The sequence below is a fragment of the Papilio polytes genome, unplaced genomic scaffold, assembly GCF_000836215.1.
Source record: "Papilio polytes unplaced genomic scaffold, Ppol_1.0 DF822845.1, whole genome shotgun sequence".
Classification (NCBI taxonomy): domain Eukaryota; kingdom Metazoa; phylum Arthropoda; class Insecta; order Lepidoptera; family Papilionidae; genus Papilio; species Papilio polytes.
In genome coordinates, this window is record NW_013526359.1 from 5079305 (window position 1) to 5085304 (window position 6000).

General features: G+C 32.0%; 1 protein-coding gene across 1 annotated transcript in view; it reads right to left on the reverse strand.

The window, feature by feature from the left end:
- Positions 1 to 6000, reverse strand: part of LOC106105486 (hemicentin-1-like) — a 55701-nt gene that overhangs the window by 46909 nt on the left and 2792 nt on the right. The window lies entirely within an intron of this gene.

Here is a 6000-nt window from a genome sequence, read left to right on the forward strand (position 1 = left end):
CACATTTTAAAATTCTTAACAATTGATTGTGCAGTCAAAGAATTTAATTCGCTGCCCACTTTTTCGAACTGAAAAATCGAATGTTTTTTTGACAATTTGGAAGTAGATTTATATCATAAACATAGAAATTGAAGTATGGAAACTATTTGAAATACTAAATTTGGACAAGAATTATCGGACATTTTTGAATTTATAAAAATATACTTGATTCCTAGACACTTTTGGTGTGTGTTCACATTTCAGTAAGATAGTCTTCATCCACACTATTCTCTACATCTATGCTTTTCATCAAGATCCATTCAAATGTTACAAAGTTAACTTCTAACGTCCATCCACCAATTCGTCATTTATATTCAAATTGGTTCGCGCCATCGTCTGTCCTTACGAAATAATTCGATTTTGAAATTCGCTATTGTGTACGGCATAATAACCGTAATATTTTAATTTATTTTATTATATTAATATATGATGCTATTTTATCGGTTTTTATTTAATTTATTTCATAATACAGGTGACTGGAAATCGGAATGATGAAATCGGTTATTGCCATAAATAAACAATTGAAGGTTACTGAATAAGTTAATTAAATTGTTGAATTAAAAAAACGAAATTACCATAAATACGTACGAGTAGATATGCCCGAGAACAGACAATAACTACAACATGTACCTACTAAATAATAAGCTAATATTTTACATGTATTATATAAGTATATATATATGTCTGTACCACATAACTTTAATTTCCCAAACATCTTTCATTTAGAATGTCAACATATTATTGAATTATAATAATTATTAAATATATCAAGCAAGTTTGTAAGTTTAATAGTATTTTTAAAAATTTATGGTTATTTTAAATACACTATTACGACTTAGGATCCTTAAGGACCCGAGCATATAACATTCGAAGGCTGACAACGCATTAAATGTCCCCTGTTGCATAAACGGGCGTAGATGAGGACCTCTTTTGTCGACTTTATCGTCTTCCTTCTTATCCTACTCCCGTAGTGACACAACAGATTTTTGACCTCTACATGTCTCTATAATACGTCATCTCAGTCATCACTCTCTTTTTGATCATGTCACCTTTCACGTAATCCATCCATCTCTAGCTATGTCTACCTCTACCGGTGTATCAACACTCATAACTAACGTTCTCCTTGTTATATGCGATTCATCCCTCCTCATAACATGCCCACGCTAACCTTTGACTCTTTACCTTCTCTACCACTAATAAAAAAATCTTTGTAACAACCACACTAGTGATACATGTATAATATAAAGCTATAAAATATCTTTAAATACTGCCGTTATTTTAATACAGACTATAAAATCACACGCCATTATAAAGTTCACAAATCGTCGTTAAATAATGCTTACATAAAAATTACATAAGACCACCTATGACATTAACGACGGTTATAACTCAAGATATTGGCATCAAACTTGATATATACTTAGTGTCAAGTTGAATCGGATAAGAGAAAGTTAACTTACCCGTCGGCCAGACTTTTTTCTAGGGCACCAAACTTTAATGTCGCATGTGTATAAATGTAAAGCATCTTGTTTCATATCTTCTTTATTTGTTGATAAACACAATAAATACAATTTATTACAAGAGCTTACAATTACGTTGTTTCTATTTTCGTATCACGTGCTGTAGTATCTCTTTTGTTTTTATTATCGTTATAATTTATCTCGTCTTGGATTGTCGATGGCCAGTGTTAAAATAAAAAATCATTAACAGTTTTAGATTTATACTCTTTTATATTTTTAATAATATAATTGTCACACAAATGGTGCATCTTTTATCAGCGCCATCTAGTGACCAACATTGGCAAGTCTGGATTAAATGAAATAAAACCATAGTTTCATTTAATCCATTATGTCTCTAGAGATGATATTATTTTTCCACTTTACAAAAAAACTTAAAATAAAGCGTGTTTTACAAATATTTCCTTACTAGCATTCGCTCGTGACTTCTTACTTTCCAGACTAAGTTTTACATCTGTGCCAAATTTCAGCAATATCGATCTGTTTTGAAAATACATTTTAACAAACATCCCTTCATCTATCAAAGCATTCGCATTTATAATATTAGTACGATTAACGCTTTGATAATTATTGTCAGAATATAACAATAGCCACTTTACTTGCGGCTGTTTGACATAAGAATTATTAACTTGTAGTAAGAAGTCATGGTTTATTGGCTCAGAGGTCCGTCTATCTAACTATCTAATATAATAAATGCGAAAGTTTACATGTGAAGATGCATGTTTGTTAAAATTTGTACCCTAAATTTCTGATAAAATCTCGATGAAATTAGACATAAATGTAGAGGATAGTCTAGAAGAACATAGGCTACTTACTTTTTTTATAATTCTACGAGGTCGTATTATTCCTTGATTGATTATTCGGGGGCAAAAGTTAGTTGATAAATATTTAACATTAGCTTTTGCCCGCGACTCTGTCCGCGCGGAATTAAAAAACAAAAGTAAGTAGCCTATGATCTTCCAGACTATTCTCTACAACTGTGCCAAATTTCATCGAGATCCCCTCAACCGTCTAGGCTACAAAGTCTAAACTTTTGAATTTATAATATTAGTAAGATTATCTCATTTTGATATTTGAAGATAAATATAGCGATGCTATTCAATGAAAGAGGATATGCTTAAGAATATATAGATAGTGGATTCAGATATGTCAGTCATAGAAATGAATGGAAGAGCAGCACATACTGTGCCGACCCTCCGTATGGTCAAGCTAGTTGATATAGCGATACTAACATAAGTATTCAGTTCATGATATAATGAGTGAGTCAGTTTTGATGCGCTAAGCGGATACGGTCAATTCACGGCCTTCACACGTGCCCTTTCGACCGGGTGCGCCCGTATGAATATTACGCGAACACTCGAATCGCCCACATACTGTCTAACTGCCAACCTCATTGAGCTTGGACTGATAACTTGAAGATGTTGATTTGATATTAACAAACTGTGTCACACATTAAAAAAAAGAACCAATATTAAAAAAATAGATAACTCTATGGGATTATGTTTAATATTAATTCACATAAAGTCTTAAAACTACGCCATATTGTATATCCTACTAACTGTCAATGCGCCCGCGCTCCTTCATTAGCCCTTGTTTTTTATGCGTCACATGAGAGGACGCGGATGTCGCATTATCGATATCGATTACAACATACGATCCTATCGATTAATTAGCGTATTCGCTATAACTCTGTTACGTTTGTTTTGTTCAACTTACGATTAAAGGAAATTGTTGTAAAGTGAACATAGATACACAAATTTAATAAACCCACTAATCTTATAGAAAAATCTGAAGTTTTAATGTTTATTAGAAGGTATCTCCTAAATGGCTGAGTAGTCTAGAAGAACACAGCTATATATTCTTTTTATTCCGCGCGGACGGGGCCGCGGACGAAAACTAGTGGTAAATAAAATCCAAGTTGCTGGAAATTAATAATGACTAAATCTACTTATCTAGAATACAGAGTAACGTTTCCTCTTAGTTTTATTAATTGTTGATTATTAATACTTTAAAAAAAATACTCTATATGAGGAATTTTAATTATACACCGTGTTTCATACATTAAAAATTGAATTTAAATACATATATGTAGCTTATCTAACCGAACACATTTTTTGTTGTTTTGTTAAATATTTAAGTCACGAAAAGATATTAAAATTGTTTTTATTTTCATAAAACAATCTGTTTTAACTATTCATTGGACGTTTTCAGATACCTGGAGATACCAGATTTTACTTACTTAATATAGAGTACCTTCCAATAATAGTTTGATTTACAATGATTTATAATATGCCCGTCTATGTCAGCTACCCTTCAGTGAGAGTCCGGTCGAAATCGGCCCAGCCGTTTCGGAGATTCCCCGGAACAAACGCAGCTTGCGGACAGACTGACAAAAGCATTTTTAATGCATTTCGACATTTTAACATTTTCGCTATCAGCAACGCAAATGCTTCACCATCCCGAAATCTGGACTTTTTTTTTAATATTACAAACAGACACTCCAATTTAATTATTATGTATAGATTTAGATTATACTAAAAAGACTAGAAACTTCAATAACTTTATGTTCAATTGTAACCTTTTTTTTGGCAAAACTAGCTTAATTTTTCTTCAAACTGTTACAAAAAAAATATCTGTAAATGGTTACGTTGTTAATTTGCGGTTTAAATTGTTTGAACAATTAAAAAACACCATACGCGGAATATCTCGCCTTCGTATTGGAATATCCGTTTCTATTCCAATCATGATTAGGTCATCAGTTAACTAAACGTTAAAAAAAATTCCTTAAGACATCCAAATAACAATGCGGTAACCAAAATTTACAAACTAAAAAACTATATCCGAAAACAATTCACTGCTATTTTAATCTCCCAGTTTACATGTACATATGTAGTATGTAAATATCCTTGGCGGTTTCAGGTGGCCGCTTGCTCGTTTGTCACCTTGTGTTATAAAAAAAAAGAAAAAAACCTAGCAACCCTTACCAGAACCAGACCAGACCATCGGGAAACAACCATCAAAATAAATTTCCTTGCTAAATATTTCCGGATTTACAATTTTATCAAACACGTGATGACGTGATAGTTTAGTTTTGTTATTAAGTCATTTTCAAGTCATCAAAAATGATTTTGATATTAAAAAACGGAATTATCTGAATATATAATCTATACATATAATAAAATTGGAGTGTCTGTTATATCATGTATATCAAAAGAAAAATTCCAAATTTTGGGAAGATGATGTATTTGCGTTGCCAATAACAAAAATCGTATTAAAAAAATATCCGTCTGTCCGCCTGCGGCGGTTTTTCCGGGTGATCCTCGAAGCAGCTGGGCCGATTTCGGCCTGACTGTCACTGAAGACTTTTATTTTTAAATAATAGAATAGATCACAGTGACAACAACAATGCAAATATTGGAATGCGTCTTTTGTTTTGTTTCACAAAAGGACTTGAGATCCGTATTGCCGAGGAATTCCATTTTTCTAAAACTGGTCGTTTTTTGCGAGAATCGGATCGTTACTTGTTTTTATCGTGATCAATATTTGTTTAAAACATTTTTGCATACTAAAATCATATAGAATACATGTTCAAGACCTTTTAATATTATTAAATGTTATGCAAAATTATGAGTTTAATCAATACGTGAAAATGTTAACAGTACGTTACAATGCAATAGATGGCGCTAGTAGTAATTACTTGTAGCCGCAATTTCAAAATGTGCCGTAAATAATTGACTCGAATGTTCCAAAATAAAAGATAACTTTAGATTAATTTGTAGAGGACAACAAGTTCAATAATCGATGCTTCTGATTTAAGGATCGTTATTTTTAACTACGTTATAAATAACAAGGTTTATTAAATGTTAAAAACATGCTAACGATATTGTTAGACAATATTTTGCATAACTATCGTAACGTGTATGAAAATAAAAATTAAAGTTAACTTAACAGAAGTTCGTTTGACTTCACTTAATTAAATTTCTTTTTTTAATGTAATGACTAATTAAATTAAATATCGTACGTCAACCTGAAGAAAAAGAAGACGATATTGTACTGTATTTATAATAAATAAATAAATAAATAAATAAATAAGTCGGTTTGTAAACTTTGATAAACCAACCCGCACTTGGCCAGCGTGGTTGACTAAAGCCTTGTCACCCTTTTTTTTTTTTCTCGCTGGGAAAATGCATTTACGCATTGCCTTGTCACCCTAACTTAAGGCTCCGAGCCCCTTAATTTTTATAGAATAACTAATCAGGAATCATCGGTAATCGACCTTGCTTACATTCTCCAAAAATCAGATACTTTCTGTCGTCACACCGTCTATGTTTAATCTAATAGAAATGATCTTTAAGTGACGGAGTTACAGGTGCGCTTGCGAACGTTTGTGTTTCGAAACCGGGGACAGGTCAGTTTTTATTGGTATTGTTTAGAAACCAACCGA